The 9,390-nt window shown below is 40.7% G+C and overlaps 17 non-coding genes and 16 pseudogenes across 17 annotated transcripts; all 33 read right to left on the bottom strand.

Moving 5' to 3' along the window:
- Positions 1-10: 10 nt before the first annotated feature.
- On the bottom strand, positions 11-129 carry LOC139956217 (5S ribosomal RNA; annotated as a pseudogene).
- Positions 130-202: 73 nt separating this feature from the next.
- LOC139957485 (5S ribosomal RNA) lies at positions 203-321 on the bottom strand (annotated as a pseudogene).
- Positions 322-545: 224 nt separating this feature from the next.
- On the bottom strand, positions 546-664 carry LOC139955975 (5S ribosomal RNA). The gene has a single exon (XR_011789200.1). It is a non-coding gene; the product is annotated as a 5S ribosomal RNA (ribosomal RNA).
- Positions 665-740: 76 nt separating this feature from the next.
- On the bottom strand, positions 741-859 carry LOC139957474 (5S ribosomal RNA; annotated as a pseudogene).
- A 224-nt stretch (positions 860-1,083) lies between these two features.
- On the bottom strand, positions 1,084-1,202 carry LOC139956080 (5S ribosomal RNA). The gene has a single exon (XR_011789304.1). It is a non-coding gene; the product is annotated as a 5S ribosomal RNA (ribosomal RNA).
- Positions 1,203-1,275: 73 nt separating this feature from the next.
- LOC139957784 (5S ribosomal RNA) lies at positions 1,276-1,394 on the bottom strand. The gene has a single exon (XR_011789523.1). It is a non-coding gene; the product is annotated as a 5S ribosomal RNA (ribosomal RNA).
- Positions 1,395-1,470: 76 nt separating this feature from the next.
- LOC139957621 (5S ribosomal RNA) lies at positions 1,471-1,589 on the bottom strand (annotated as a pseudogene).
- A 224-nt stretch (positions 1,590-1,813) lies between these two features.
- On the bottom strand, positions 1,814-1,932 carry LOC139957478 (5S ribosomal RNA; annotated as a pseudogene).
- Positions 1,933-2,156: 224 nt separating this feature from the next.
- LOC139955963 (5S ribosomal RNA) lies at positions 2,157-2,275 on the bottom strand. The gene has a single exon (XR_011789189.1). It is a non-coding gene; the product is annotated as a 5S ribosomal RNA (ribosomal RNA).
- Positions 2,276-2,351: 76 nt separating this feature from the next.
- Positions 2,352-2,470, bottom strand: LOC139956966 (5S ribosomal RNA; annotated as a pseudogene).
- A 76-nt stretch (positions 2,471-2,546) lies between these two features.
- LOC139955635 (5S ribosomal RNA) lies at positions 2,547-2,665 on the bottom strand. Its single transcript, XR_011788869.1, has one exon. It is a non-coding gene; the product is annotated as a 5S ribosomal RNA (ribosomal RNA).
- A 224-nt stretch (positions 2,666-2,889) lies between these two features.
- Positions 2,890-3,008, bottom strand: LOC139956079 (5S ribosomal RNA). Its single transcript, XR_011789303.1, has one exon. It is a non-coding gene; the product is annotated as a 5S ribosomal RNA (ribosomal RNA).
- Positions 3,009-3,081: 73 nt separating this feature from the next.
- On the bottom strand, positions 3,082-3,200 carry LOC139957774 (5S ribosomal RNA). The gene has a single exon (XR_011789522.1). It is a non-coding gene; the product is annotated as a 5S ribosomal RNA (ribosomal RNA).
- Positions 3,201-3,276: 76 nt separating this feature from the next.
- LOC139956215 (5S ribosomal RNA) lies at positions 3,277-3,395 on the bottom strand (annotated as a pseudogene).
- Positions 3,396-3,468: 73 nt separating this feature from the next.
- Positions 3,469-3,587, bottom strand: LOC139957762 (5S ribosomal RNA). The gene has a single exon (XR_011789521.1). It is a non-coding gene; the product is annotated as a 5S ribosomal RNA (ribosomal RNA).
- Positions 3,588-3,663: 76 nt separating this feature from the next.
- Positions 3,664-3,782, bottom strand: LOC139957620 (5S ribosomal RNA; annotated as a pseudogene).
- Positions 3,783-4,006: 224 nt separating this feature from the next.
- On the bottom strand, positions 4,007-4,125 carry LOC139957477 (5S ribosomal RNA; annotated as a pseudogene).
- A 224-nt stretch (positions 4,126-4,349) lies between these two features.
- LOC139955951 (5S ribosomal RNA) lies at positions 4,350-4,468 on the bottom strand. The gene has a single exon (XR_011789177.1). It is a non-coding gene; the product is annotated as a 5S ribosomal RNA (ribosomal RNA).
- Positions 4,469-4,544: 76 nt separating this feature from the next.
- LOC139957619 (5S ribosomal RNA) lies at positions 4,545-4,663 on the bottom strand (annotated as a pseudogene).
- A 224-nt stretch (positions 4,664-4,887) lies between these two features.
- Positions 4,888-5,006, bottom strand: LOC139957476 (5S ribosomal RNA; annotated as a pseudogene).
- Positions 5,007-5,230: 224 nt separating this feature from the next.
- Positions 5,231-5,349, bottom strand: LOC139957153 (5S ribosomal RNA). The gene has a single exon (XR_011789453.1). It is a non-coding gene; the product is annotated as a 5S ribosomal RNA (ribosomal RNA).
- A 76-nt stretch (positions 5,350-5,425) lies between these two features.
- On the bottom strand, positions 5,426-5,544 carry LOC139956197 (5S ribosomal RNA; annotated as a pseudogene).
- Positions 5,545-5,620: 76 nt separating this feature from the next.
- Positions 5,621-5,739, bottom strand: LOC139957618 (5S ribosomal RNA; annotated as a pseudogene).
- A 224-nt stretch (positions 5,740-5,963) lies between these two features.
- On the bottom strand, positions 5,964-6,082 carry LOC139955940 (5S ribosomal RNA). Its single transcript, XR_011789166.1, has one exon. It is a non-coding gene; the product is annotated as a 5S ribosomal RNA (ribosomal RNA).
- A 76-nt stretch (positions 6,083-6,158) lies between these two features.
- LOC139957750 (5S ribosomal RNA) lies at positions 6,159-6,277 on the bottom strand. Its single transcript, XR_011789520.1, has one exon. It is a non-coding gene; the product is annotated as a 5S ribosomal RNA (ribosomal RNA).
- Positions 6,278-6,353: 76 nt separating this feature from the next.
- LOC139955634 (5S ribosomal RNA) lies at positions 6,354-6,472 on the bottom strand. Its single transcript, XR_011788868.1, has one exon. It is a non-coding gene; the product is annotated as a 5S ribosomal RNA (ribosomal RNA).
- A 224-nt stretch (positions 6,473-6,696) lies between these two features.
- Positions 6,697-6,815, bottom strand: LOC139956078 (5S ribosomal RNA). The gene has a single exon (XR_011789302.1). It is a non-coding gene; the product is annotated as a 5S ribosomal RNA (ribosomal RNA).
- A 73-nt stretch (positions 6,816-6,888) lies between these two features.
- Positions 6,889-7,007, bottom strand: LOC139957738 (5S ribosomal RNA). Its single transcript, XR_011789519.1, has one exon. It is a non-coding gene; the product is annotated as a 5S ribosomal RNA (ribosomal RNA).
- A 76-nt stretch (positions 7,008-7,083) lies between these two features.
- LOC139957616 (5S ribosomal RNA) lies at positions 7,084-7,202 on the bottom strand (annotated as a pseudogene).
- Positions 7,203-7,426: 224 nt separating this feature from the next.
- Positions 7,427-7,545, bottom strand: LOC139957040 (5S ribosomal RNA). Its single transcript, XR_011789442.1, has one exon. It is a non-coding gene; the product is annotated as a 5S ribosomal RNA (ribosomal RNA).
- Positions 7,546-7,621: 76 nt separating this feature from the next.
- On the bottom strand, positions 7,622-7,740 carry LOC139957615 (5S ribosomal RNA; annotated as a pseudogene).
- Positions 7,741-7,964: 224 nt separating this feature from the next.
- LOC139955929 (5S ribosomal RNA) lies at positions 7,965-8,083 on the bottom strand. Its single transcript, XR_011789155.1, has one exon. It is a non-coding gene; the product is annotated as a 5S ribosomal RNA (ribosomal RNA).
- A 76-nt stretch (positions 8,084-8,159) lies between these two features.
- On the bottom strand, positions 8,160-8,278 carry LOC139956214 (5S ribosomal RNA; annotated as a pseudogene).
- Between the last annotated feature and the right edge of the window lie 1,112 nt (positions 8,279-9,390).

Genomic DNA, 9,390 nt, shown 5'->3' with positions numbered 1-9,390 from the left:
TGAAAATAAAAGCCTACGGCACCCAGTATTCCCAGGCGGTCACCCATCCAAGTACTGACTGCGCTCTACGTTGCTTGACTTCGGTGATCGGACGAGAACCGGTATAGTCAACGTGATATGGCCGTTTACATAAGAGGTCAATGTAGGCCATTTCACTTTCTCATCGTCGTGGCAACATAGTGTTATCAATTATGAAAATAAAAGCCTACGGCACCCAGTGTTCCCAGGCGGTCACCCATCCAAGTACTGACTGCGCTCTACGTTGCTTGACTTACCTGATCGGACGAGAACCGGTATATTGAACGTGATGTGGCCGTAGACATTACAAGAGGTGAAATGCAGGCTAGTTGTTTGGTAGGTTATGATGAGTGGATTTAATGTATATATTAGACATGAATGTATTTAATATATATTAAGTTAATCTATATTTCACATATATATGTATTAAATTCTAATATATAAAAACAATCGAGTTATTTATTAATATATTCGATTTTCAAATCGCTTTCCTTGTGGCAAGACAGTGTTCTAATTAGAAAAAGAAAGGCCTACGGCACCCAGTATTCCCAGGCGGTCACCCATCCAAGTACTGACTGCGCTCTACGTTGCTTGACTTCGGTGATCGGACGAGAACCGGTATAGTCAACGTGATATGGCCGTAGACATAACAAGAGGTCAATGTAGGCCATTTCAATTTTTCATCGTCGTGGCAACATAGTGTTATCAATTAGGAAAATAAAAGCCTACGGCACCCAGTATTCCCAGGCGGTCACCCACCTTAGTACTGACTGCGCTCTACGTTGCTTGACTTACCTGATCGGACGAGAACCGGTATAGTCAACGTGATGTGGCCGTAGACATTACAAGAGGTGAAATGCAGGCTAGTTGTTTGGTAGGTTATGATGAGTGGATTTAATGTATATATTATACATGAATGTATTTAATATATATTAAGTTAATCTATATTTCACATATATATGTATTAAATTCTAATATATAAAAACAATCGAGTTATTTATTAATATATTCGATTTTCAAATCGCTTTCCTTGTGGCAAGACAGTGTTCTAATTAGGAAAAGGAAGGCCTACGGCACCCAGTATTCCCAGGCGGTCACCCATCCAAGTACTGACTGCGCTCTACGTTGCTTGACTTCGGTGATCGGACGAGAACCGGTATAGTCAACGTGATATGGCCGTTTACATAAGAGGTCAATGTAGGGCATTTCACTTTCTCATCGTCGTGGCAACATAGTGTTATCAATTAGGAAAATAAAAGCCTACGGCACCCAGTATTCCCAGGCGGTCACCCATCCAAGTACTGACTGCGCTCTACGTTGCTTGACTTCGGTGATCGGACGAGAACCGGTATAGTCAACGTGATATGGCCGTAGACATAAGAAGAGGTCAATGGAGGCCATTTCAATTTCTCATCGTCGTGGCAACATAGTGTTATCAATTGTGAAAATAAAAGCCTACGGCACCCAGTATTCCCAGGCGGTCACCCACCTTAGTACTGACTGCGCTCTACGTTGCTTGACTTACCTGATCGGACGAGAACCGGTATATTGAACGTGATGTGGCCGTAGACATTACAAGAGGTGAAATGCAGGCTAGTTGTTTGGTAGGTTATGATGAGTGGATTTAATGTATATATTATACATGAATGTATTTAATATATATTAAGTTAATCTATATTTCACATATATATGTATTAAATTCTAATATATAAAAACAATCGAGTTATTTATTAATATATTCGATTTTCAAATCGCTTTCCTTGTGGCAAGACAGTGTTCTAATTAGAAAAAGAAAGGCCTACGGCACCCAGTATTCCCAGGCGGTCACCCATCCAAGTACTGACTGCGCTCTACGTTGCTTGACTTACCTGATCGGACGAGAACCGGTATATTGAACGTGATGTGGCCGTAGACATAACAAGAGGTCAAATGCAGGCTAGTTGTTTGGTAGGTTATGATGAGTGGATTTAATGTATATATTATACATGAATGTATTTAATATATATTAAGTTAATCTATATTTCACATATATATGTATTAAATTCTAATATATAAAAACAATCGAGTCATTTATTAATATATTCGATTTTCAAATCGCTTTCCTTGTGGCAAGACAGTGTTCTAATTAGAAAAAGAAAGGCCTACGGCACCCAGTATTCCCAGGCGGTCACCCATCCAAGTACTGACTGCGCTCTACGTTGCTTGACTTCGGTGATCGGACGAGAACCGGTATAGTCAACGTGATATGGCCGTAGACATAAGAAGAGGTCAATGTAGGCCATTTCAATTTCTCATCGTCGTGGCAACATAGTGTTATCAATTGTGAAAATAAAAGCCTACGACACCCAGTATTCCCATGCGGTCATCCATCCAAGTACTGACTGCGCTCTACGTTGCTTGCCTTCGGTGATCGGACGAGAACCGGTATAGTCAACGCGATATGGCCGTAGACATAACAAGAGGTCAATGTAGGCCATTTCAATTTTTCATCGTCGTGGCAACATAGTGTTATCAATTGTGAAAATAAAAGCCTACGGCACCCAGTATTCCCAGGCGGTCACCCACCTTAGTACTGACTGCGCTCTACGTTGCTTGACTTCGGTGATCGGACGAGAACCGGTATAGTCAACGTGATGTGGCCGTAGACATTACAAGAGGTGAAATGCAGGCTAGTTGTTTGGTAGGTTATGATGAGTGGATTTAATGTATATATTATACATGAATGTATTTAATATATATTAAGTTAATCTATATTTCACATATATATGTATTAAATTCTAATATATAAAAACAATCGAGTTATTTATTAATATATTCGATTTTCAAATCGCTTTCCTTGTGGCAAGACAGTGTTCTAATTAGGAAAAGGAAGGCCTACGGCACCCAGTATTCCCAGGCGGTCACCCATCCAAGTACTGACTGCGCTCTACGTTGCTTGACTTCGGTGATCGGACGAGAACCGGTATAGTCAACGTGATATGGCCGTTTACATAAGAGGTCAATGTAGGGCATTTCACTTTCTCATCGTCGTGGCAACATAGTGTTATCAATTAGGAAAATAAAAGCCTACGGCACCCAGTATTCCCAGGCGGTCACCCATCCAAGTACTGACTGCGCTCTACGTTGCTTGACTTCGGTGATCGGACGAGAACCGGTATAGTCAACGTGATATGGCCGTAGACATAAGAAGAGGTCAATGGAGGCCATTTCAATTTCTCATCGTCGTGGCAACATAGTGTTATCAATTGTGAAAATAAAAGCCTACGGCACCCAGTATTCCCAGGCGGTCACCCATCCAAGTACTGACTGCGCTCTACGTTGCTTGACTTCGGTGATCGGACGAGAACCGGTATAGTCAACGTGATATGGCCGTTTACATAAGAGGTCAATGTAGGGCATTTCACTTTCTCATCGTCGTGGCAACATAGTGTTATCAATTAGGAAAATAAAAGCCTACGGCACCCAGTATTCCCAGGCGGTCACCCATCCAAGTACTGACTGCGCTCTACGTTGCTTGACTTCGGTGATCGGACGAGAACCGGTATAGTCAACGTGATATGGCCGTAGACATAAGAAGAGGTCAATGGAGGCCATTTCAATTTCTCATCGTCGTGGCAACATAGTGTTATCAATTGTGAAAATAAAAGCCTACGGCACCCAGTATTCCCAGGCGGTCACCCACCTTAGTACTGACTGCGCTCTACGTTGCTTGACTTACCTGATCGGACGAGAACCGGTATATTGAACGTGATGTGGCCGTAGACATTACAAGAGGTGAAATGCAGGCTAGTTGTTTGGTAGGTTATGATGAGTGGATTTAATGTATATATTATACATGAATGTATTTAATATATATTAAGTTAATCTATATTTCACATATATATGTATTAAATTCTAATATATAAAAACAATCGAGTTATTTATTAATATATTCGATTTTCAAATCGCTTTCCTTGTGGCAAGACAGTGTTCTAATTAGAAAAAGAAAGGCCTACGGCACCCAGTATTCCCAGGCGGTCACCCATCCAAGTACTGACTGCGCTCTACGTTGCTTGACTTACCTGATCGGACGAGAACCGGTATATTGAACGTGATGTGGCCGTAGACATAACAAGAGGTCAAATGCAGGCTAGTTGTTTGGTAGGTTATGATGAGTGGATTTAATGTATATATTATACATGAATGTATTTAATATATATTAAGTTAATCTATATTTCACATATATATGTATTAAATTCTAATATATAAAAACAATCGAGTCATTTATTAATATATTCGATTTTCAAATCGCTTTCCTTGTGGCAAGACAGTGTTCTAATTAGAAAAAGAAAGGCCTACGGCACCCAGTATTCCCAGGCGGTCACCCATCCAAGTACTGACTGCGCTCTACGTTGCTTGACTTCGGTGATCGGACGAGAACCGGTATAGTCAACGTGATATGGCCGTAGACATAACAAGAGGTCAATGTAGGGCATTTCACTTTCTCATCGTCGTGGCAACATAGTGTTATCAATTAGGAAAATAAAAGCCTACGGCACCCAGTATTCCCAGGCGGTCACCCACCTTAGTACTGACTGCGCTCTACGTTGCTTGACTTACCTGATCGGACGAGAACCGGTATATTGAACGTGATGTGGCCGTAGACATTACAAGAGGTCAAATGCAGGCTAGTTGTTTGGTAGGTTATGATGAGTGGATTTAATGTATATATTATACATGAATGTATTTAATATATATTAAGTTAATCTATATTTCACATATATATGTATTAAATTCTAATATATAAAAACAATCGAGTTATTTATTAATATATTCGATTTTCAAATCGCTTTCCTTGTGGCAAGACAGTGTTCTAATTAGAAAAAGAAAGGCCTACGGCACCCAGTATTCCCAGGCGGTCACCCATCCAAGTACTGACTGCGCTCTACGTTGCTTGACTTACCTGATCGGACGAGAACCGGTATATTGAACGTGATGTGGCCGTAGACATAACAAGAGGTGAAATGCAGGCTAGTTGTTTGGTAGGTTATGATGAGTGGATTTAATGTATATATTATACATGAATGTATTTAATATATATTAAGTTAATCTATATTTCACATATATATGTATTAAATTCTAATATATAAAAACAATCGAGTTATTTATTAATATATTCGATTTTCAAATCGCTTTCCTTGTGGCAAGACAGTGTTCTAATTAGAAAAAGAAAGGCCTACGGCACCCAGTATTCCCAGGTGGTCACCCATCCAAGTACTGACTGCGCTCTACGTTGCTTGACTTCGGTGATCGGACGAGAACCGGTATAGTCAACGTGATATGGCCGTAGACATAACAAGAGGTCAATGTAGGCCATTTCAATTTCTCATCGTCGTGGCAACATAGTGTTATCAATTAGGAAAATAAAAGCCTACTGCACCCAGTATTCCCAGGCGGTCACCCATCAAAGTACTGACTGCGCTCTACGTTGCTTGACTTCGGTGATCGGACGAGAACCGGTATAGTCAACGTGATATGGCCGTAGACATAAGAAGAGGTCAATGGAGGCCATTTCAATTTCTCATCGTCGTGGCAACATAGTGTTATCAATTGTGAAAATAAAAGCCTACGGCACCCAGTATTCCCAGGCGGTCACCCACCTTAGTACTGACTGCGCTCTACGTTGCTTGACTTACCTGATCGGACGAGAACCGGTATATTGAACGTGATGTGGCCGTAGACATTACAAGAGGTGAAATGCAGGCTAGTTGTTTGGTAGGTTATGATGAGTGGATTTAATGTATATATTATACATGAATGTATTTAATATATATTAAGTTAATCTATATTTCACATATATATGTATTAAATTCTAATATATAAAAACAATCGAGTTATTTATTAATATATTCGATTTTCAAATCGCTTTCCTTGTGGCAAGACAGTGTTCTAATTAGAAAAAGAAAGGCCTACGGCACCCAGTATTCCCAGGCGGTCACCCATCCAAGTACTGACTGCGCTCTACGTTGCTTGACTTCGGTGATCGGACGAGAACCGGTATAGTCAACGTGATATGGCCGTAGACATAACAAGAGGTCAATGTAGGCCATTTCAATTTTTCATCGTCGTGGCAACATAGTGTTATCAATTAGGAAAATAAAAGCCTACGGCACCCAGTATTCCCAGGCGGTCACCCATCCAAGTACTGACTGCGCTCTACGTTGCTTGACTTCGGTGATCGGACGAGAACCGGTATAGTCAACGTGATATGGCCGTAGACATAACAAGAGGTCAATGTAGGCCATTTCAATTTTTCATCGTCGTGGCAACATAGTGTTATAAATTAGGAAAATAAAAGCCTACGGCACCCAGTATTCCCAGGCGGTCACCCACCTTAGTACTGACTGCGCTCTACGTTGCTTGACTTCGGTGATCGGACGAGAACCGGTATAGTCAACGTGATGTGGCCGTAGACATTACAAGAGGTGAAATGCAGGCTAGTTGTTTGGTAGGTTATGATGAGTGGATTTAATGTATATATTATACATGAATGTATTTAATATATATTAAGTTAATCTATATTTCACATATATATGTATTAAATTCTAATATATAAAAACAATCGAGTTATTTATTAATATATTCGATTTTCAAATCGCTTTCCTTGTGGCAAGACAGTGTTCTAATTAGGAAAAGGAAGGCCTACGGCACCCAGTATTCCCAGGCGGTCACCCATCCAAGTACTGACTGCGCTCTACGTTGCTTGACTTCGGTGATCGGACGAGAACCGGTATAGTCAACGTGATATGGCCGTTTACATAAGAGGTCAATGTAGGGCATTTCACTTTCTCATCGTCGTGGCAACATAGTGTTATCAATTAGGAAAATAAAAGCCTACGGCACCCAGTATTCCCAGGCGGTCACCCATCCAAGTACTGACTGCGCTCTACGTTGCTTGACTTCGGTGATCGGACGAGAACCGGTATAGTCAACGTGATATGGCCGTAGACATAAGAAGAGGTCAATGGAGGCCATTTCAATTTCTCATCGTCGTGGCAACATAGTGTTATCAATTGTGAAAATAAAAGCCTACGGCACCCAGTATTCCCAGGCGGTCACCCACCTTAGTACTGACTGCGCTCTACGTTGCTTGACTTACCTGATCGGACGAGAACCGGTATATTGAACGTGATGTGGCCGTAGACATTACAAGAGGTGAAATGCAGGCTAGTTGTTTGGTAGGTTATGATGAGTGGATTTAATGTATATATTATACATGAATGTATTTAATATATATTAAGTTAATCTATATTTCACATATATATGTATTAAATTCTAATATATAAAAACAATCGAGTTATTTATTAATATATTCGATTTTCAAATCGCTTTCCTTGTGGCAAGACAGTGTTCTAATTAGAAAAAGAAAGGCCTACGGCACCCAGTATTCCCAGGTGGTCACCCATCCAAGTACTGACTGCGCTCTACGTTGCTTGACTTCGGTGATCGGACGAGAACCGGTATAGTCAACGTGATATGGCCGTAGACATAAGAAGAGGTCAATGGAGGCCATTTCAATTTCTCATCGTCGTGGCAACATAGTGTTATCAATTGTGAAAATAAAAGCCTACGGCACCCAGTATTCCCAGGCGGTCACCCACCTTAGTACTGACTGCGCTCTACGTTGCTTGACTTACCTGATCGGACGAGAACCGGTATATTGAACGTGATGTGGCCGTAGACATTACAAGAGGTCAAATGCAGGCTAGTTGTTTGGTAGGTTATGATGAGTGGATTTAATGTATATATTATACATGAATGTATTTAATATATATTAAGTTAATCTATATTTCACATATATATGTATTAAATTCTAATATATAAAAACAATCGAGTTATTTATTAATATATTCGATTTTCAAATCGCTTTCCTTGTGGCAAGACAGTGTTCTAATTAGAAAAAGAAAGGCCTACGGCACCCAGTATTCCCAGGCGGTCACCCATCCAAGTACTGACTGCGCTCTACGTTGCTTGACTTCGGTGATCGGACGAGAACCGGTATAGTCAACGTGATATGGCCGTAGACATAACAAGAGGTCAATGTAGGCCATTTCAATTTTTCATCGTCGTGGCAACATAGTGTTATCAATTGTGAAAATAAAAGCCTACGGCACCCAGTATTCCCAGGCGGTCACCCATCCAAGTACTGACTGCGCTCTACGTTGCTTGACTTCGGTGATCGGACGAGAACCGGTATAGTCAACGTGATATGGCCGTTTACATAAGAGGTCAATGTAGGCCATTTCACTTTCTCATCGTCGTGGCAACATAGTGTTATCAATTATGAAAATAAAAGCCTACGGCACCCAGTGTTCCCAGGCGGTCACCCATCCAAGTACTGACTGCGCTCTACGTTGCTTGACTTCGGTGATCGGACGAGAACCGGTTTTTTTTTTTTTTTATTTTTTTATTTGACGGTAACCCACTGGTTTCCCATAAACTTTACAAGTACAAAAATTATATATTATGATCAAACTGAAAAGAGATAAATATCAAGTTAAGCAAGTCAAAAACAAAGTTAAAAAGAAAAGTTCACTGGTCTAATGTATATACATAGGAGTCATTGTCTGCCTCACACGACGTCGGAATGTCATTTTGACTGAACGTTTCCCAAAATCTGTCAATCTTATTTTTGCTTCTCAAGGAATTGTAAACAATCTTGAGTTTCTGCTGCACTGAGTTGTGAAAGAATCTTTCCAAATCGACAGGACGCTCAAGATTTATGACACTCACTCTGCTATTCCAGACAACGTTTTTGTAGCAATTGAGGAGAAAATCAAACAAGAGGTTACTTTGTTTGTTCGCCGATTTGTTTGTTTCTGGTTCACAGTCTCCGAAGAGAGTGACCTTCCTCCATCGCTGGACGTCGTGTGAGGCGTTGACACGTGAAAGTTTATCTATAAGTCGTCTCCAAACAGGATAGGTTATATTACAATCTAGAAAGAGGTGGGAAGTGGTTTCTACCTCGGACTTACAAAATGTACAAAGAGGTGAATCGATCATTTTACACACATACATCTTATGATTCGTAAAAAGAACATTGTGTCTGATCTTAAAATCTATGTCGGCATCACTAAACAACTTAAAACCCGAATACACACTCTTCCAAATTTTGTTAAAATCGAGCTCTGGGTAGATCTTTAACCAGTACACTTCGCCATTGGGTTTGACGGTAGCGCGTTGGTGAAACAGTTGAATCGCGCTTTTTGTGTTAAGTGTGGTTGAACTAACCCAGTAATTTTCTCTCTCGCCTTGAAAATCCAACTGAAAGCTCTCCTCGTTGTCAATGGCAACAAGGGTGTCGCTTTCTAGAATTGTCGGGAGCCAGTGATC

Source organism: Apostichopus japonicus, chromosome 17 (genome assembly GCF_037975245.1).
Source record: "Apostichopus japonicus isolate 1M-3 chromosome 17, ASM3797524v1, whole genome shotgun sequence".
In the NCBI taxonomy this organism is placed as follows: Eukaryota; Metazoa; Echinodermata; class Holothuroidea; order Aspidochirotida; family Stichopodidae; genus Apostichopus; species Apostichopus japonicus.
This window is presented reverse-complemented; position numbering and strand designations above follow the sequence as displayed.